This window comes from Hemitrygon akajei, chromosome 9, assembly GCF_048418815.1.
Source record: "Hemitrygon akajei chromosome 9, sHemAka1.3, whole genome shotgun sequence".
NCBI lineage: Eukaryota > Metazoa > Chordata > Chondrichthyes > Myliobatiformes > Dasyatidae > Hemitrygon > Hemitrygon akajei.
Window position 1 is genome coordinate 25,851,570 of NC_133132.1, and position 22,364 is coordinate 25,873,933.

General features: G+C 47.0%; 1 protein-coding gene across 1 annotated transcript in view; it reads right to left on the reverse strand.

The window, feature by feature from the left end:
- Positions 1 to 22,364, reverse strand: part of rsph14 (radial spoke head 14 homolog) — a 760,969-nt gene that overhangs the window by 53,519 nt on the left and 685,086 nt on the right. The gene's annotated exons all lie outside the window — the stretch shown is intronic.

Consider the following 22,364-nt stretch of genomic DNA (forward strand, 5'->3'; position numbering starts at 1 on the left):
CTGGTCACAAAGCATGTAGTTGTGCTGCAAAGAGTAGAGAAGAGGCTCACCAGGATGTTGCCTGAGTTAGAAGACCAAGGGCACAACCAGAGAGATTGGACAGGCTGGGATTGATTTCCCTGAAGGAGGCTGAGGGAGACCTGATGGATGTACATAAGACTCAGAACCATTTTACCCTTTGCCTGGGTATCAAAGACATAACTGAAAGATCAGAAGAAGGAATTGTAAAGGGAATCTGGGAGGATAGTTTTTACACAGAGAGCAGATCACTCTGCTGGAGCAGGTGGTGAAATCAGATGCGATCACTTAAAACATTTAGAGAAGCACTTGAAAAGGCAAGGTATAAAGAGATATGGATCTACTGTTGGAAAATGGGATTAGGACAGATAGGCAAAGACACTCGAAAGGACACAATGGGCAAAAGGACCTGTTCCAACTAAAAAGATGGAAGTGGCTCCAAGGACAGTGTGGGGCTGAGCCTCTGACTGTTAAAGGCAATGCTGAGGGGTAAACAACTATGTTCAGCCAGAAATGTCAAGAAGATCATTCACCCCAGCTCCCTGTGAAATTCCAGCCTCCAACCCATTGGATTCACACAGAATCAACATCAGATTTATTCACTGGTATAGATGGTATGAAATTGTGGTTTTATGGCAGCAGCAGAGTGTAAAGACGTAAAATTACAATAAATTATAATAATAAATAGGTTCACGGACTGTTCAGAAATCTGTTGGTGGAGATAATAAGAGGTAAGCAGATATTACCGATTTTTAAACCACTATTTTGTTACTTTTGTATTTTAATGAATTATCATCTGCAGAGCTCTGCATCTGGTTTAACCAGTGGCTCACAACCAAATAGACAGTCTTGCAAATATTTACCTCAGCATCTCATACCACACAAATAGAAAGGTGCCTGGATTATTGGAGAAGACAGGGGTCAAGTTTTATTTAAGGAGCTGAAACTTGGGTAAAGGTGGTGGGGGTGGGGGGGGATGTGAATACAAACCCAGTGGCTGTAGCAGCATAGTAAGTATAGTGGGTAGTTCACTGGAATGAATTCAGCAATGACATGGGAGGCTCATTGGAGGATACGGTGTACAGTGAGTGAAATTGAGCAGAATTCCCTCGATCTCCATGGAAGTTCTCCTGGCATTCTCCAATGGTGAGGCTGGACTCTCACTGACTCTTGGATAAAGTAGGGGAGCCTTCAGATAAACCCTGGTCACCGAGTCTGCAGGTAAATCTAGAACGTCTGGTATAAATCCAGTGCTGAGGAACAAGGACTGAAGGTTGGATCAGGAGTCCGGAAGTCAAGGCCTGTTGGTTGGAGCCCCAATTTGGAGAATCTCTAAAGGTCTCTGAATGGTGCATAGTTCCCTGAAGGTGGAATCTCATGTGGATAAGGTGGTGAAGAAAGCTTTTGGTATGCTGGCCTTTATAAATCAGAGCATTGAGTATAGGAGTTGGGATGTAATGTTAAAATTGTACAAGGCATTGGTGAGGCCAAATTTGGAGTATTGTGTACAGTTCTGGTCACTGAATTATAGGAAAGATGTCAACAAAATAGAGAGAGTACAGAGGAGATTTACTACAATGTTACCTGGGTTTCAGCACCTATGTTACAGAGAAAGGTTAAACAAGTTAGGTCTTTATTCTTCGGAGTGTAGAAGGTTGAGGGGGGACTTGATAGAGGTATTTAAAATTATGAGGGGGATAGATAGAATTGACGTGGATAGGCTTTTCCCATTGAGAGTAGGGGAGATTCAAACAAGAGGACATGAGTTGAGAGTTAAGGGGCAAAAGTTTAGGGGTAACATGAGGGGGAACTTCTTTACTCAGAGAGTGGTAGCTGTGTGGACCGAGCTTCCAGTAGAAGTAGTAGAGGCAGATTCAGTATTGTCATTTAAAGTAAAATTGGATAGGTATATGGATAGGAAAGGAATGGAGGGTATGGGCTGAGTGCAGGTGGGTGGGACTAGGTGTGAGTAAGCGTTCGGCATGAATCAGAAGGGCCGAGATGGCCTGTTTCTGTGCTGTAATTGTTATATGGTTATATATGGTCCACTGGGGTAGTTAAAAGCCTAATGTCTGTGAGCCCAGTGCACATCTGAATCCAAGCCTGCTGGAGGCTGAGGTAGATGGCCTGTCCTAGGGTTAGAGGACTGTGCATGTGCGTGAATGGGAGTGAGGAACAGGGCTTGTTTCTCTGATGTTGTTTTGTTGCTTGTTGTATTCTGTTTTGTGTTGTTCTGCAGAGCATTGTGGGCATGCTAACATTGGCAGAGGAATATTTAGCGACACTTGTGGGCTGCCCCAGCACAGTCCCAGGTTGTACTGGCTGATAACACAAATGACACATTCATTTTATGTTTCAATGTACATATGATACATAAATATGAATCTGAAATCAGAATCAGAATCTGAAATCTGAATCTGTACCTGAAATATGAAGGTGAATCGAATCTGAACCTGGACTAAGAATTTAATCAAAATAAAGAACTAGAGGTAATTAGTTTTGATAAGAAGTGGTGCCAGAGATGCAAATTGCAATCTCCAACATGAAAAATAGCAAAAGTGATGGACACACTGGTTATCATTTTCCAGAATCTTATATAGATTATTGAATAAATGCTGCAGATTGGAGGGTGGAAAAGGTAATGCCGTTATTTATCAAAGGAGGGACAGGGAACACAGGAACTACACGGTGGTCCTAAGGGAAATGAAGCTTGAGACAACCGAAGAAAAACTAGAAAATAACAATGGAATTGGACAAATTCAGTTTGGATTTCTGGGAGGGAAATCAAGTTTGAAAAATTTTAAAGAGTTTGTTGAGGTTGCAAATGGTAGAACATGTGAAGGGAAGCCCTTTTTGTGTACTTAGTTTATGAGGAAGTATTTGGTAAAACCCCTTTTTAAGAGGTTAGAATGTGAATGAGAGTGGTCCAGAGGCTCTGCTGATGAGGGAATATAGGATATTGCTGATGGATCTGCTGGCCACCGGGTGAATCAGTTCACCGTCAGATACAGAGGTTGCAGGGCCTCTAGTGGAAGTCACACACTCTACCAGAGGGAGTTCTGTTACATATTGTATTTGAAAAGATTGAGTTAACTAATGTCAATTAGGTGGATGGCAGAAAATGCAGTAAAATACGTAATTTGTGTAGCGATCTACAACTGTGAGTCATTTTTCTCCAAATCAGCAGGGATTTAGGGGCTTATCTTATATCACTGTTCTTCGTCAGCTGCCATTCTGACAGATCTACCCAAGGACTGTCTTTACAAGCATGTGCACTCAGTGATCTCGATGAAAATAAATTCATGCCCTAAAAGATGAAACTCATCCTCCACCTGTTCTGCATGTCAAAACAGAACACAAGAACAAAAAGTGACCTTCAGAGGAAAAGGTTTCCACAAGAATATCTAATTTTAAAAAACACGGCTTTTCGAACTGGGTTGACTGCAAAGCTAATGAGAATATCCTGTCACACATCATTCCCATTGCACTGAAGGTTAACGACAAAGCCAGTCTCCTAATAAAGGAGTGGTTTGTTGATGCAATCTGCGGTTGGCTCCCACAACCTGGAATTGACACAAAATTAACCAATAGGATGTGACTCAGATCATGATGGAAACAGTGACTCCATGCTCTGGTTTACTACTGTCATGTATACCGAACCCGAAAGTCGATCAGAAGCCCAGTCAAGGTCTGAAGGCAGGAGCCCCGTCTGTGAATCTCTGTGAGTGTGCTGGAGAAGTTGAAGGCCCACTGACTGTAATCCATAAACCCACTGGAGGCCAAAGACGGTTTGTCCTCGGGTAGAAGACCGTGTATCTGTGTGAGTGGGGGGGGGGGGGAATCAGACTTGTTTCACTGTTGATATTTTGTTACTTGCCATGTCCTGTTTTCTTGTGTTCTGTGTCGTTCTGCTGAGCATTGTGGGCATGCTGTTTTGGCACTTGTGGGCTGCCCCCCAGCACATCCTTGGGTGTGTTGTTTGTTAATGCAAATGAATCATTTCACTGTATGTTTCGATATACAGGTACATGTAACAAATAGATCTGAATCTGAGGTATAGTGAATAAAATTGTCTTACATACCATTCATACAGACCAATTCATTACAATGGTGTATTAAGGTAACATGTTGGGTCATAATGAGGTAGACAGTGAGGTCAAGCGTCCATTTTCTCTTATTACAGCCGGATAGAAGAAGCTGGTGGTGTGCTTTCAGGCTTCTGTATCTTCTGCTCAATCATTTCTTTTCAGGGGGAGAAGAGAGAATGCCCAGGGTCGGGGCGGTGGGTGGGGGGATCTTTAATTATGTTGGCTGCTTTACTGAGGCAGTGAGGTGTAGATGAGGTCTATAGGGGGGATTCGCTGAGCTTTGCCCGTAACTTTCTGCAGTTTCTTAGTCTCAGGCAGAGCAGCTGCCCATCCAAGCCGTAATATATCGGATAGGTGCATTGATAAACATTTGTGAGGGTCGAAGGGCCATGTCAAATCTTTTAACCTCCTGACAAAGTAGAGGCACTGGTGAAAATCTTTGCTGTGGCGTCAACATAGCTGAATCAAGACTTGCTATTGGTGATGTTCATTGCTCCACTCTCTTGACTTCACTGTTGATGGAAGCAGGAGGATGTAAAGTCAAAGATGAGTTCTTTTGTTTTGCTGACACTGAGGGGAAGGTTGTTGTCATGACACCATGTGACTAAGCTCTCTATCTCCTTTCGATACTGCAGCTCATTGCTACTTGAGATGTGGCTCACTACAGTGCTGTCATCTGCAAATCTCTAACTGGATCAGAACGTGGCCACACTATCAGGAGTAAAGTCAGGGGCTGGGGCTGCAGCGTTGAGGGTAATCGTGGTGGAGGTGTTGCTGCCTATTCTTACTGATTGTGGTCCGTTGGCCAGAAAGTCAGGGATCAGTTGCAAAGGAAGGTGCTTAGTCGCAGGTCTAGGAGATAAGTTTCAAACCACATTAGATCATTTCCAATGCTTCAATGCCAGAGCTAATGTAATTCTGGACCATTATCTGAGTCAGACGAGACACCGGGCTACATGCACCAGTGCCAGAGGTTGTTAGTGTTTACTGGAACCACAGGAATGACAAGCAGTGATTAAATCATAAGACCATAAGATATAGGAGCAGAAAGAGGCCATTTGGCCCACCAAATCTGCTCTGCCATAGCTGATCTAATTCCCTCTCAGTCCCAGTCTCCTGCCTTCTAGACTTAACCCTTCATATTCTGACTAATCATGAGCCAATCAACCTCTGCCTTAAATATACATACAGACTTGGCCTCCACAGCTGCCTGTAGCAACGAAGTCCACAGATTCACCACTCTCTAGCTAATGAAATTCCTCCTCATCTCCATTCTAAATGGATGATACTCTGTTCTGAGGCTGTGCCCTCTGGTCCTAGACTCCTGTACCATAGGAAACATCCTCTCCATGTCCACTCTATTGATGCCTTTCAATTTTCAACAGGTTACAATGAGATAACCCCTCATTTTTCTGCATTTCAGTAAGCATAGGCCCAGAGCCTTCTAACGCTCCTCATTTGCCAAGTTTTTCAATCCCAGAATCAATTTCGTGAACCTTCTTTGAACCCTCTCCTATATCAGCACATCCTTTCTTAGATAAAGGGCCCAAAACTGTTCAAAATACTTATAAACCCTCAACATTACATCAGACCTTTTACTTTTTTCTCACCTGCTTATTACTTCCCCCGGGTCCCCTCCTCCTTTACTTCTCCTATGGTCCACTTTCCTCTCCTATCAGATTCCTTCCTCTCCAGCCATCTGGCTTCACTTTTCACTTTCTCCTGCCCCCACCTGTTTATTCTAGCATCTTCCCCCTTCTTTTTCAGTCCTGAAGAAGGGTCTCGGCCCAAAACATCGATTATCTATTCATCTCCATAGATGCTGCCTGACCGGCTGAGTTCATTCAGCATTTTGTGTGTGTTGCGCAACATCACATTCCTGCTTTTATATTCTAGTCCTCTCAAAATGAATGCTAATATTGCATTTGCCTTTCTCACCACCGACTCAACCTGCAAATTAACCTCTAGGGTATCCCATACGAGAATTCTGAAATCCCTTTACAACTCAGGTTTTTGAATTTTCTCTCCATTTAGAAAATAGACTATGATTTTATTTCTTTGAGCAAAGTGCATGGACGTATACTTCCCGTGTATTCCATCTGCCACTTCCATGCCCAGTATCCTAATCGTTCTAAGTCCTTCTGCACCCTCCCTACTTCCTCAACACTTCCTGCCCCTCCACCTCTCTTCATATCTTCTGCAAACAAAGCCATCAATTCTGTTATCCAAATCATTGATATAAAACGTAAAAAGAATCAGTACCAACACAGACCCCTGTGGAACACCACTAGTCACCAGCAGCCAGCCAGAAAAGGCTCCCTTTATTCCCACTCTTTACCTCCTGCCAATTAGCCAATGCTCCAACCATGCTAGAATCTTCCCTGTAATACCATGGGTTCGTAGCTTGTTAAGCAGCTCATGTGTGTTACCTTGTCAAAGGCCTTCTGAAAATCCAAGTACACAATATAAACTGATTCTCCTTTGTCTATCCTGCTTGTTATTTCTTCAAATAATTCCAATAGATTTGTCAGGTGAGGTTTTCTCTTAAGGAAAGCATGCTGACTGTGGCCTATTTTATCATGTGCCTCCAAGTACAGTACTCCAAAACCACATCCTTAAATTAACTTCAACATCTTCCCAACCACACAAGTTAGACTAACTGGCCTAAAATTTCCTTTCTTCTCCCTCTCTTCCTTCTTGAAGACTGGCATGACATTGGCCTTCATCAACCATGGAATTGAGTTTTATAGCCGAGAGGTAATGTTACAGCTATATAGGACCCTGGTCAAACCACACTTGGAGTACTGTGCTCAGTTCTGGTCGCCTCACTACAGGAAGGATGTGGAATCTATAGAAAGGGTGCAGAGGGGATTTACAAGGATATTGCCTGGATTGGGGAGCATGCCTTATGAGAATGGGTTGAATGAACTCGGCCTTTTCTCCTTCGAGCAACAGAGAATGAGAGGTGACTGATAGAGGTGTATAAGATGATGACAGGCATTGATTATGTGGATAGTCAGAGGCTTTTTCCCAGGGCTGAAATGGCTAACACGAGAGGGCACAGTTTTAAGGTGCTTGGAAGTAGGTACAGAGGAGATGTCAGGGGTAAGTTTTTAACGCAGAGAGTGGTGAGTGTGTGGAACGGGCTGCTGGCGATGGTGGATAGGATAGGGTCTTTTAAGAGACTCCTGGATAGGTACGTGGAACTTGGAAAAATAGAGGGCTATGGGTTACCCTAGGTAATTTCTAAAGTAAGTACATGTTCGGTACAGCATTGTGGGCTGAAGGGCCTGTATTGCGCTGTAGATTTTCTATGTTTCTATTTGCAATTGTCCTGTTTCCAGAACTTGTGATTCTTGAAAGGTCATTACTAATGCCTCCACAATCTCTTTAGCCAGCTCTTTCAGAACCCTAGGGTTTACACCATCTGGTCCAGGATACTGCTAGTATCTTCTACAGTGAAGACTGATGCAAAATACGCATTCAGTTCATCCGCTATTTTCTTGTCCCCCATTACTACCTTCTAGCATCATTTTCCAGTGGTCTGCTATCTACTTTTGTCTCTCTTTAACTCTTTATATATCTGAAGAAACTTTTGATATCCGCTTCGTATTCCATCTTTTCCCTATTTATGACTTTTTAGTTGCCTTATGCTTCCCAATACAGTAACCTCTGACTAATTTTTGCTCTATTACATGCCCTCTCTTTGATTTTTTATGTTGCTTTGACTTCCGTTGTCAGCCACGGTTGCATCATCCTGCCTTTAGGATACTGCTTCTTATTTGGGATGTATCTATCCTGTGCTCCCAGAATCTCCAGCTACTGCTGCTCTACCATCATCTCTGCTTCCAATTAACTCTGGCCAGCTCCTCTCTCATGCTTCTGTAATTCCCTTTACTCCACTGTGATATTGATATATCTGACTTTAGCTTCTCCCTGTGATGAGCAACCTTGACGAGGATAGTTAGGACCCAAGTGCTGGAGTACTCAAGACTAAGATTGAGACACGAAATGAGACTGAAACTGGAACTGGAACTAAACAAGACGCTAGGCAATAATCCAAGGAAGCTTACAACTGAGCACTGAACCTCGGTTCAGCTGCTCTCTAACTACTGAAATGGTGGTGCCAAAACATGGCGGCCAATTAGCAGGACGATCCTGAATCCTTAAAGGGGACACACCAGCTATCCATAATCTGTAAAGTTAGAGTGTTGAAGTTCCAGAAGCTGCTGTGGTTGTGTGCATATCACAACAGGAGCCTCTTTCCTATGGCTGACTCCCGATGGCCCTGGCTGCTCGGAGAGATGGTGATGGTAGTCGTGGTTAAGAGCCAGATCCAAGATGTCCTCTTCAGACACCAGCACCTCTCCTTGGGTCCAAATCCTTTCCAGTCCACGAGGTAGTGCCAAATACCCCATACTGTTCTTGAGTCCAAAATTCTTCTTACTGTGAAGGCCTGTTCCCCATCGATAAACCTGGATGGCAGCGGGGTTGATGGTGTTGGGGTTAAGGGGCTGGTGCAGACTGGTTTTAATTTAGAGATGTGGAAGGTGGGATTGATCTTCAGGGTCTTGGGGAGCTGCAAGGTGTAAGTCACCAGGTTTACTTTCTTGAGGACTTTGAAGGATCCAATGAACTTGGGTGCCAACTTTCTAGACTCCACCCAGAGTGGACAGCCAGATCTGTTGCCCAGGCTGTAAAGTGGGTCCCTGTCTTCTCCTTCAATAGCCTTGGTTTCTGCCCTCTAGGTAGAGGCCAGCAAGATCTCTCTTGTCCTGATCCATTTCTACTTGTAGCATTGGACAAGATCTTTGGCTGCAGGAACCCAGCCCTGGCCTCCTGCTCTGGGAAGAGTGGCAGAGAATAGCCAAACTGGCACTCGAATGGTGACATACTGAGCACCAAATGCTATAAGGTTTTGTGGAGTGACCTCTGCCCACATCACATCATTTGTCAGGTTTTTCTAATGCCAGGCATCTTAGGGTTCATTCCAAATCTTTCTTGACCTACTCCATCTGGCCATTGGACTGCGGGTGAAACCCAGAAGGAAGACTCGATGTTGCCCCAATCAGCTTGCAGAATGTCCTCCAGAAATGTGATGTCAATCGTGGACCATGACCTGTGACAATGTCTATTGGGAACCCATGCATCCTGAAGACCTGGTCCAGGACAATTTTGGCCACCTCCATAGCTGATGGTAGCTTGTTCAAGGCAATGAACTTGCAGGCCATTGAAAACCGATTGACAATAACCACGATGAAGGTCTTCCCCTGGGATGGCGGAAGACCTGTGACAAAGTCCATGGAGATGCAAGCCATGGTCTGTTCAGAACAGGTGGAGGTGGAGGAGCCCTTGAAGTTGGGTACAGTATTCTTCGTTCTGGGAGCACCCCCATCATGTATTGTCGAATCTCTTTTGCCATTCTGGGTCACGAGTACCTTCTCATGATGAATTCGAGAGCCCTGGCAAGCCCGGGGCAAGTGGTCATTCTCAGTTGGAGTACCTGAGACTGGATGGAACTTGGAATGAACCAAAGGACCACTCTTAGGAATCTCCTCTTGGGCTTGGGCCTTGCAAACAAAAGCACTGATTCCCCATTTGGCTTGGGGCAAAGTGGTGGTAGGCTGCTCCTCTCTTTTGGGTTCATTGAACTGACGGGACAAGACCCTATGTTTCTGTCTTTTTAACCCAGTCAATAGTTGAAGATGAAATTAAAGCGGTTAAAGAACAATGTCCACCTGGCCTGCCTGGAATTCAGCCAGTTGGCCTCATGAATATAAGCCAGGTTGGTGTGGTCTGTCCAAATAAAGGGCTTCTTGGCCACCTCAAGCCAGTGACTCCATTCTTCTGAAGCCAATTTGACTGCGAGTAGCTCCCGATTCCCGGAGTCATAGTTTCTCTCGGCCAAGGATGACTGCACGGAGAAGAACACACATCGGTGCAGTTTACTGTCCAGAGAGGACCGCTGAGACAACACTGCACCCGCTCCGATATCTGAGGCATTCGCCTTCCCAATGAAGAGAAAGTCTGGGTTAGGTGAACCCAAGATGGGAGCTGATGTGAACCACATTTCTTAGTTGGAGCCATCAGCAGAGCTGCCATTGAGCTGAAGTTTCTGATGAACTCCTGGTAAAAGTTAGCAAAACCCCAGGAATTGTAGGACTTGGCTGACACTAGATGGATGTCGCCAATCTCCAACTGCCTTATTCTAGGTAGGGTACATCTAGAGATTGCCAATGGAGATGACGAAACCTAAAAATTAAATGGTCGTCACATGAAATTCAGACTTCTCCAGTTTAAAGTCCGTGGTCCAGAAGTCTCTTTAAAATGACCCTGATGTGAACGTCGTGCTCCTTCATAGACTTCAAAAAGATTAGGATATCATCCAAGTAGACACATGTTTTCTTATGGAGAGTATCCCGGAGCATGTCATTTATAAAGGCCTGAAAAACTGCTGGAGCATTCGCAAGGCCAAAGGGCATAACCAAGTACTCATAGTGCCCTGTTGATGTACTGAATGTGGTTTTCCACTCATCACCCTATGTTATGCAGACTAGACTCTATGTACTTGACAAGTCTAGCTTTGAGAATACTCTTGCCCCTGGGAGAATCTTGAAGGCAGTATTTATGAGTGGAAGGGGGTAATGATTCTCGTCCGTTATACAGTTTAACCCTCTATAATCAATGCAAGGCCACAGATTCCCATCTTTTTTCTGTACAAAGAAGAAGCCTCTGCTGGCTGATAAGGTGGAAGGGCAAATGAAGCCCATGGCAAGAGCCTCCTTCACGTACTCCTCCTTCACGTGCTTCTTCCTGGACCTGAAGGTGTGTACAATCGACCCAGCGGAGGACAAGTACCAGTCAGTAGGTCAGTAGCTCAGTCATAGGGTTGGTGTGGTGGAAGAGTTGAGACCTTTCCTTTGTTGAAGACCTCTTTCAAGTCCTTGTAAACAGAAGGAACTTTGATTGGTCTGGGCATTGCAAATTCCTCAGAACATTCCTCAGACAGACTTCAGTGTCTCTTCCCCAGGTTCACTAGATTCCTTTGCTGAACCAGTGACCAAATCTGAGTCCAACTCCTCAACCATATCCTCAGGCGGTGGCAACAAGGTGCTACAGATGGTCCTTGTAACCCCGGGAACAGGTTCCAAGGGGCTGTGTTTAGGAGTCCTTCCTTTAGTTGGGACCTTAGGCTTAGCTGCAGGAGATCTCGACTGCTTGGACACCTACCTCCTTGGTCTTCATCTGAACTAGAGATCCCCTCTCTCTAGATCCAGCATGCTCCTGACTAGACAGGGTCAGGATTCACACAGTCCCGTTGGCCAGGACCAGCTTGTCTGTCTTTGAGGGCAAGGCTACAGCTTACCTCACACTGAAGTCTGCTCCCTTGTTGGTCGTTGGTCTCGGGGGAGTCTGGGGTTCGGATCCCCATGCTACAAACGTACCCTCTCACAATGACTGGACCAAGCAATGATTCCCCCTCCCTCCAGTCCATGGATGGGTTATGCTGGACAGCCAAGGGTGCCTGAGGATCAGGTGAATCAATAATGTAGAAACTAATGTCTTCCACATGATCCCTACCATCATCTGCAAAACCAATATCTGGCACTGGATCTGCCCGGAACCTAGCAGACAACCATCCAAGACAGTGGCGGGCATGGACTGGCTCAACTCTTGCAGCGGTATGTTGAGCCAACCGGCAGTCCAGGAAATTATCAACTGCCCCATTGTCCACAGAAGCTGTCACCTCTGTTCAGTTCTTACCCCAGGATATCTCCACCTTTAGCGTGAAACCAGAATCTGTAGGGTTGGAAGTGGCAGTTGCTACCATCGCAGTCCTCCTGGACAGTCTTATCAGCTCTGCTGTAACCTCGAGCATTTGGCCATAGGTGACCTGTCTCTCCACAGTAATAGCAGTAGCCTTGACTCCAACACCAGGACCTCTCACTGGCGAAGAGCTTTGTGTAATTGATCTGCCTGGGTTAAACTGAGTCCACAACAGGGGACAGGCAGGTTGTAGTCTGAGATTGGGAAGTGGAACTGCGATGCATTGAGACTGGGCTCAGGGTTAAATCCTCTTCGACCTCTTGACGTAGTCCCACGTATGCTCTGCCAGAGGGTTATTGAGGCAGATGGACTGGTCGATTAGGATCTCTGACTCCCTTGCTGACTCCCCCAGGTGACGGCATCTTTAGTTCATCCCAGAGTCCATGGCGGTATAGAATGGCCAAGGCATCCCTGTTCCAGCCACTCTATTGGGCCAAAGTCTGGAACTCAGTAGTGTAGCTGGCTGCTGACTGACTGATCAGAAGGTCTGAGGTTCTATTTGCTCAGGTGGGATGATGAAATACCTTTTCCATGGTGGTCATGAGTTCTTCTGAATCCGCGTAAATCTCCCACCATTGCTCCCAATGCACAGAGGATTAGGAGAGGGTTCTCCAGGTTAGGAGGGAGATCACGAAGCCACTTCTCCATGCTCCAGAGGGAACAGGGACAGCTGGACTTTGAACACTGAAGAACATTGAGTGAAGAAGCCATGGCACGATCCCGGGTCACTGTCAAATCTCTCCAGGGTTGGAAGATGAACTGGCTCCTGAGCGGCTCCAGCTTCTTCCTTGCGAAAGTCGATGCATGGTGACCTGGAGGTCGTATATCTCCAGGATCTGTGTAGAAATCCTCTCACTGTGGCTGGCCACAGTTGACGAAAGACTCTGATACCCCACTGGGTCCACGTTGTCTTAATCGTACTGTGATGAGAGACCTTGACAAGGATGATTTGGACCCAAGCACTAGGATTGAGACTGGAAGATATGAGACTGAAACTAAAACTGAGTACAACATAAGACACTGGGCAGTAATCCAAGAAAGCTTATGGCTGAGCACAGAACCTCTGTTCAACTGTTCCTTAAATACTGAAGTTCTGGCACCAAAACATGGCAGTTAATTAGCGGGACAGTACTGAATCTTAAAGGGGCCATGCCAGCTATCCATACTCCAGAGAGTTAGAGCATCGGAATTCCGGAAACTGGCGTGGTTGGGTGCATATTATAACACTCCTTCTCAAACTGCAGAGTGAATTCTATCATAATAAGATCACTGTTTCCTAAGGGTTCCTTTACCTTCAGCTCTCTAATCAATTCTGGTTCAGTGCACAACAGCCAAACCCCCAAGTGGGCTCAACCAGGAGCTGCTCTAAAAAGCAATCTTGTAGGCATTCTATAAACACCCCCTCTTGGGATCCAGCATTGACCTGATTTTCCCAATCTATCTGCATATTGAAATCCCCCGTGACTAATCTAACCTTTTGACATGCATTTTCTATCTCCTGGTTTATGGTCTGTATACAATTCCCATTAGGGGGTTTTCACCTTGAGTTTCTTAGCTGTACACCTTTTGATCCTATGTCAGCTCTTTCTAAAGATCTGATTTCATCTTTTATCAACAGAGCCACCCCATCCTCAGCCTACCAGCCTGTCCTTTTGATACAATGTGTATTATTGGATGTAAGACTCCCAGTTCTAATCTTCTTTCAGCCATGATTTCTTGGTGTTCACCTGACGGAGAATCTCACCTGGTCCCTCAACACCAGCTCCATAGCAAAGAAAGCCCAGCAGCGTCTCTACTTTCTGCAAAGGCTGAGGAAAGTCCATCTCCCACCCCGCCCCCGCCCCCCATCCTCACCACATTCTACAGGGGTTGCATTGAGAGTATCCTGAGCAACTGCATCACTGCCAGGTTCGGAAATTGCACCATCTCGGATCGCAAGACCCTGCAGCAGATAGTGAGGTCAGCTGAGAAGATCATCGGGGTCTCTCTTCCTGCCATCACAGACATTTACACTACACGCTGCATCCGCAAAGGAAGCAGCATTATGAAGGACTCCATGCACCCCTCATACAATTTCTTCTCCCTCCTGCCGTCTGGAAAAAGGCTCCGAAGCATTCAGGCTTTCATGACCAGACTATGTAACAGTTTCTTCCCCCAAGCTAACAGACTCCTCAATACCCAGAGCCTGGACTGACACCTTGCCCTACTGTCCTGTTTATTATTTATTGTAATGCCTGCACTGTTTTTGTGCACTTTATGCAGTCCAGTGTAGGTCTGTAGTCTAGTGTAGCTTTCTCTGTGTTTTTTTTTATTACATAGTTCGGTCTAGTTTTTTGTACTGTGTCATGTAACACCATGGTCCTGAAAAACGTTGTCTCATTTTTACTATGCACTGTACCAGCAGTTATGGTCGAAATGACAATAAAAGTTGACTTGACTTGACTTGATTTAGTGATGCCTACAATACCTACCCATCTGTAACTGTGCTATAAGTTTATCTACCTTATTCCATATACTGCATGCATCAAATATAACCCCTTCAGTTCTGTATTCATCAGTCTTTTCAATTTTGTCCTCCTTTTACATTGAAACTCATCTCATTGACTGCAATTTTGCCCTATCACCAGTGTGTCCTTGCTGGCAGTCTCACTACACAACGCCTCTGTAAGCCAACTACCCCATCCTCAGCACTATCACTCCAGTTCCCATCCCCCGGCCAAATTAATTTAACCCCTCCCAAACAGCTCTAGCAATTCTGTGATCGAAGGGCGAACTGGCTGTGCAATTGATGTTCCCCCTGCCTTCCTCTGGTCCAGGGAGATCTCCAACATTCTCCCCACGCACGCCCCACACCCCCACCTCCCACAGTGATGGCACACAGTTGCGGAGTAAATGTATCTACAAATTCTTTGAAGGGGAGCTTGAAGTATTTGACATGCTTGGCCATTCCATCACTAAAGTTAACACAGACATTCTTGCCTAAAGGTCACATACATTCGCTCACTGTTTAACGGTCAGGACTGGCAGCCACAGATTCTCCTGCCTTTCAGCCTGGACGCACCAAGGTGAGATGTTGACAGCAACACACACAAAATGCTGCCGGAACTCAGCAGGTCAGGCAGCATCCATGGAGGAGAATTTCGGCCATGTTCCTTCATCAGGACTGGAAAGGGAAGTGGGAAGAAGCCAGAATAGACTACAGAAGGGGAACAGTGAGAGAGGGTTTCACTGAACTCCTGTCAAAGAGAACGTAGACTTCTTCAGTGCCAATGAGCAGCAAAACAAGGGTAATCCTCCAGTGTCTCCCAACCCACCTCCCCGCTCCTACCTGGCATTATCTGCCTGCCATCTTCACCTCAAAATCCTGCCTCAACATTCTCTTTCCCAACTTCAGACCAGCCAACTCCCCTTTCCCCACTCAGTCCTGATGCAGGGTTTCAACCGGAAACACGGACAATTCCTTTCCTCCCATGGATGCTGTTCTATTCACTGAGTCCTTGCAGAAAATCTGGAAGCTTCCAGCAGCTGCTGGTCTGACTCTCTCATTGCTTCATTTACCAATGGCTTTTCACACTCAACAAGGCTTGAAAGCAGTGCGAGAAACAGCAAATTTTTCAACTGGTTGTTGGAAAAAAAGCTTGGCTCAGAAGCAAGTTGGATGACAGGAAGTTACTGCCGCTCATGCAGTGCATATCAAATAGTGTAGGATGTGAGGTGGAAGTGGTTTCTTCAGGCATTTGGTTTCAGAGCTCAGTCTCAGTGGTGGATGCTGGCTGACCTTCATCTCTACACATTCTTTTGGCAAACAGCTGTATGCCGATGGTAAGGCGGTCCAGATGAGGAGGGCAATGGAGACAGCAATTAGACAGAGCAATTAGAGAGAAGCTTGTCGTGGTGAAAGAACAGCTTGTTGCCATGGGAAACAGTGTCTGCACCACAACCACACACTCAGCTGAGCAGAGAGTGCTGGGAATTACAGCAAAGTTGTACTGCCAAGGTCCTGGGAGCTTGTGCATTTATTTTATGTTTGAAGTCAGGTCTTGAAGCATATTGATACAAGGAAAGCTTTCAGAAAGCATTTTGAAACTGTTCCATGTAAGCAGTTCAGTCAGACATCTTAAAGCAGTGTTAGAATGGAGGGAATGGGTCAGATCCTGAAAATATGTGTAACGCTCGGTTCGGCTAGCGGCTTAATCTAGGGGAAGACAGCCCTCGGTCCGGCCAAACTTAAGAAATTTTGTTTGGGTGGATACTGGGCAATGTGTCCCCTATTACAAATCAGTACCACGAAATAACAAACAATACACAATATGAGATTGAACGATTGAGCTTTATAATTCTTAATTTTACCATATGGTTAGTAAAGAAACGAAAAAAAGAAAAGGGCCCATTCTCATGAAACAGAGTAATGAGCAATGTTGGAGCTCACTGATAAGCCGTTCATCCACCATCAGCCTCCTCCGATCGTCACTGACCTTCGGACGCTCACTCCAAGTCCACTCCATCTGGCAGTCTACCAACTCTGTTCATTCGCCTCTTCTCTCCTCATCTCTTCGCGACAAAAGACCGCAAAATCCCTGCTCCCAGATCCACAAGAAAGAACAACATCCCTCGCATTGGATAGCCCCACATTCCAAAGCCCCGTTATCTCTAGTCATAACCCAACCATTGCTGCTACAGAGAAACCATTACATTAGCAGTGAAACCATACAGCGTGTTACACTCTGCCCCCACCAAATTTAGTCATGTCCTCATGACATTGAGATAATTCGCCAACCCTTCCTGCAAAACACAAAGCCCAATCCAGGTGTAAAAGGCCGTGACATAGCTTCCCAACACGATAGGGTTCACACTCTGTTCCCCCAGTGCTATGTAGGCCAGCCTATCCAGTGGACTCCAAATTCTCTGAGACCTCCGCACCCCTTATCTAACTCCTTAGGTTCAGACACTACTGGGGATGCTTCCGATCTACCTGGTGAGGCCTCCCCCAACCTACCACTTGTGCCCACCTGCAACTCGGACCCCTCAATCCTGTGACCAAGTCCCGCTTACTCCCCTGCAGAGTCCCGCTGCAACCCAGGCTGTCCACAGATAGTCCCCCCACCCCCACTGCACCTGGCTCAGTGGGAGAAGGGCCGGGAGTCTCTTCCTCAATCAATGGGGAGTTAGCGAACGGCAGCATGTACCACACATCCAGATCATCATCCTCTGAATCAGTATCCCTCTCAGGGGTGGGGCCCGGTCCAGCCTCTCCCGCTGTGGGCCCTGCGGTTACCCCGCGTTTTCGCAGAGTCCTCTTACTAGGTGCAGTCTCCAAGTTGGGCTCTGGGTCTACCTGCACCTCTTGTCCCGGGGAACCAGGTGGTTCTGATGGAGAATCTTGACAGGCCCATTCGCATCCTCTGGTTTCACCCGGAAAACAGGTAGGTTTGGATCTGACTCTCCACCACGTAGGGCTTAGCGGCCCAACAGCCCACCAACTTATGTTTTCCAGGTAGCCCCAAGTTCCTTATGAGGACTCAGTCTCCTGGCAGGAGTTGGGAGAACCTCACTTGTTGATCGTACCTCCTCTTATTTCCTTGATTCTGCTGAGCAGCCGCGACCCCAGCGAATTCATAAGCCCTTTTAAGCTCTCGTCTCATGTCAGGCACACACTTCAGATAAGTCTTTGGTGGTAAGTCACCCTCATCAGTCCCAAAACAAAGGTCAGCGGGTAACCTCGCCTCGCGTCCAAACATCAGATAGTATGGCGAGTATCCAGTGGTTTCATTTCGGGTACAGTTATAACTGTGGACCAGATGTCCAATATGTTGACTCCATCTGCTCTTCTGGCTGATCTCCAAGGTCCTGAGCATGTCTAGCAAGGTCCGATAAAACCTCTCGGGCTGGGGAATCACCCTGCAAATGATAAGGCGTGGTCCTCGACTTCTCGACTGCAAGTGTGCCCAGTAACTCACGGATGAGCCTGCTCTCAAAATCCCATGTATGTATCCACCTGGGAAGGCCATAATAAATGAAATACTTCACCCATAACATTTTGGCCACTGTGGACACCTTCTGGTCCTTGGTAGGAAAAGCCTGTGCACATCTGGTGTAGTGATCCGTGATGACTAAGAGATTCGCCGTATTGCTGGCATCGGGTTCTATTGACAGGAAATCCATACACACCAGGTCCAGAGGCCCAGCACTCTGCAAGTGAAACAAAGGTGCTGCCCGTGTAGGCAGTGTCTTCCACCACATGCATCGAATGCATGACTTGCAGTATTTTTCGACTTCCAACCTCATTCGGGGCCAGTAAAACCGGTCTCTGAGCAATCCATAGGTCATTTCAACCCCCAAATGTCCAGTGGAATGGACTGCCAGTGACGGTGATGGAGGTGGATATGATAGGGTCTTTTAAGAGACTCCTGGATAGGTACATAGAGCTTAGAAAAGTAGAGGGCAATGGGTAACTCTAGGTAATTTCTAAGGTAAGGACATGTTCGGCACAGCTTTGTGGGCTGAAGGCCCTGTATTGTGCTATAGGTTTTCTCTGTTTCTATGTTCCTAATCATCATGAAATCACTTCAATGCAATCCTCTGATACTTCTCCCAATTGATCCACCGCTTGATCCTGCCCTCCTTTTCCTCTGCCTTCATGGTGATGCCAAACTGACACATGGCCTTCACTCTTGGAGCATGAACGCTCTCCCACTCCTCGTTCCTGACCAATCCCTCATGCGCTCGTCAGGACAAAGCATCAGCATCAATGTTCCTACTTCCCGGTCAGTACTTCAGGCTGAAATCATAGGCAGACAATGCTGCCAACCACCAATGGCCTGTGGCATCCAGTTTCGCTGGGGTTAGGATATAAGTTAGGGGGTTATTGTCCGTCCTCACCTCAAACTTGGCCCTGTAGAGATGGTCACTGAGCTTATCCAGCATCGCCCATTTCAACACCAGAAATTCCAACTTTTGCATGGGATAGTTATTCTCGGAGGGCAACAGACTCTGACTGACAAACACAATGGATCTCAACCCAGTGCCCTGTTCCTGACACAGGCTGCCCCCTAAGCCCTCTCGGCTGGGATCTGTGTGGAGTACATACGGCAATCAGGGGTCGGCAAAAACCAGCACCGGTGCCTGGGTCAACAGCGACTGAAAGGCCTCCTCACATTTGCATCCCACCTTGGTCCAAAGGGCTCCAATGGGCTAAAATACTCTCCACCCTACTGTCCATTCCCCCCCTTTCTTTCCCAAGGGAGGGTAACCACACAGAAGCTGATTCAACGGGTGACTCACTTTGGCGTAGCCCTTTATGAACCTCCGATAGTAACTACAGAACCTGAGGAATGAGCGCAGAGCACTCACAGTCTGGGGTCTTGGCCGAGTGGTCACTGCCTCTACCTTAGTCGGATCTGTAGCTACTTCATCCCGCGAGACTGTGTGCCCTACATAGCTAACAGTTTGGCAGAACCGGCTCTTGTCCAGGGAAAGTTTTAACCCTTCAGCTTTCAGGTGGCCCAGCACCTTCAGCAGCCTCGTTTCATGTTCTTCCAAGGTGGATCCAATCACTATGAGGTTATCCAGATACTCCAATACCTCAAGCAAGTTCATATCTCCCACCGTCTTCTCCATGACCCGCTGGAAGGTTGCAGGGGCTCCCGATATGCCCTGGAGCATCCTTTTGAACAGGAAAAATCCCAGGGGCATATAAATGCCATTTTCTCTTAATCGGTCCCACTCATGGGGATCTGATAATATCCCCTCCTCAAGGCCAGCACACTGAACCCACTTCGCACCACTCAGGCAGGCCAGTGCGTCTTCAATCCTCGGGATGGTATACTGGTCGGGGATGGTGCACCTGTTCAGAGTCCTATAGTCCACACACATCCGTACCTTCCCATTCTTCTTCCTGGCCACTACTACTGGGGATGCATAGGGGCTTCAGGACTCAGTGCTGATCCCAGCTTCCTTCAACTTACATAAATGTTGTCGAATGTCCTCCACCTCTGAGGGGGCCAGCCTTCATGACCGCTCTCTAAACGGGGTGTCCTCGGTCACCCGGATAGTGTGACAAGTGCTCTTGGAACAACCCACATCAAACTCATCAGTGGAAAAGACATCTTCCATCTTCAACATCTTCTCTACCAGCCGCCTCTTCCAACCCGCAGGAATGGGGGAGTCCCTGAAGTTGAATGACTCAGCAGTCAGCTTTCCCCCTTTTTCCAATAGTTTCTCCACAGCTTGTCTCACAGGGCACTAGACATTACCGTCACCGGGAACAGACGCGCCAGGGGCATCCCCCACTTGAAGGTGACCTCCCTCTTCATGGTATTCCTGACAATCAATGCCATCCTACTCACCTGTACAACTGAGGGCTTCTGCAATTCAGGCCCCACCAATACCCCAGCAGGAAATCCCGACTCCCCCTCATGGTCTTCAGGCACTCCAGGAAATTTGAGGGTCCCCATCACTTTTGCTAGTTCCCCGGGCCTTACCACCATTGGCTTTTAACCACACAGTCCTTCGTCTAAATTCAGTATCCCGCCCAATGCAGACACGCACTTGGTAAAAACTAGCCCATACACCAGGTGTATGGACAATATTCCCAGAAAGCTCTCGCCAGCCTTCTGCTTACAGGCCCCCATGAGTCTCTTCACAAGAGGGGTGTTGGTCCCCACCAGAACTGAAACACCACCCTTCTCTGCGGTGTCCAGACAAACCAGCACTAATGTATCAAGGGCCTCAGACACTACCACATTGGCCTCCGAGACCGCCAACTTCACTGACAAATAACCGTCCTATGGATAATCACTAGCACTAAGTGCCCTGAATGGGGTCAATGGTAAATACTTACAATTCCGGTTGTAAAACGAATGGTACAACAACGTGACCTGCGAGCCAGTGTCAAGTATGGCTTTAGCATAAATATCTATCTGTAGTGACACACTGGAGCGTGGTCCCACTAAGCCTTCAGGAATTGGGCCTTTCACTTTCGGGGTGTTCCTTGGTACATTGCTGGGAACGTGTTCCCCCACAGACACCAGGCCATTCCCTCACTGGATCTCCTTTACGTTTTCACAATGACTCTCTCTGCTTAGGTACCCGGGGGCTCACTCTCCTTCTGGTGTGACACCTGCTGCCAGCATCCCTCTGCATTGTTCATCCCCTTGGGGAATCCACCCCTCCATCAGCTCCATCATATGGGGGGGGGGGGGGTGGTCACACCTGCTGATAACAGCCAAGACATCTCAGTTCTCAACTCTGCCACAATCTCCTCTATCACTCTTCGGGTTAGGCTATCTGTGGTCACTTCACCGCAGGGGACCACTACCGAGGACTGTACCCTGCTGACACAGGCCTCCCATGCCCCCGATGCATTCTCCTCTTCCCGTACCTCTCTGATCAGCTCAACAAAAGATGGAGGGGGGTGCATCTTACGAGACTGTTGGAGACCCACGCAATCAGGTCATGGGACTGGGTGCCCCTGACTATCTGGTCCATTTTAACTGATCCACCTCAACCACCTGAATGAACCCTCTGCGCCACAAGCAATTTAGCTGCCTCTCTAGTTATAAAATAAAAGCTGAAAGTTTCTCCCCCTTCTCCTGACGCATGTTCTGAAACCCCACCATGAGCTCCAATGGGCTTCCTGTCGGGCCAAAAGCATTGTCTGGTGCTTGCAGACAATTGACAGCTGTCGCTATGGGATACCGCAACCTGACAGCTCTTACAACGTCAGCAGCCCACCCACTCAAACTCTCAACCAATCTCCATCGTCTTACATTATCAGAGTGCTGCCACTCATCTAACAACTGAAAGGTCCACTCCGCCCAAGTCTTATACTCCTCCTCCCGTTTAGGGGTGGGCATAATTCCAGAAAACAGGCGGAGCCTGCCTTAGCTGGGACTTTGAACCCGAGCATTTTTCTATTTATTCACCAGAGAGGTAAGGACGAATACTAACTCAGAATTCTCACTCTTCACTGGGGGATGTCAACTAGTTAGACATTCCAAATCTGACCACTCCTTCCCCTCACTCCTCAGAAACAAAAGAACCTTGTCTTTGAAGCCTCCACTCCAGCTACCTCTACGTCAGCGCTGGTCTGCATTAAAACGAGAGTTGCAGCCGCCATTTTACCAAACCTTCGCCCCAAAATCGCAACTTTAACAGTAAACAGGTGAATTAACAATTCACCCAGAGTACGAATATCTACCCCACGGGTTCAGTGCTCAGGGTAATCACACAGCATCCAACGAAATCGGTCCCGAATGATACCCCCACAATTATAACTCAGTTTGACTAGCAGCTTAATCTAGGGGAAGACAGCCCTCGGCCCAGCCAAACTTAAGAAATCTTGTTTGGGTGGATGCTGCATGATGTGCCCCTGTTACAAATCAGTACCACAAAATAACAAACAGTACACAATATGCGATTAAACGATTGAGC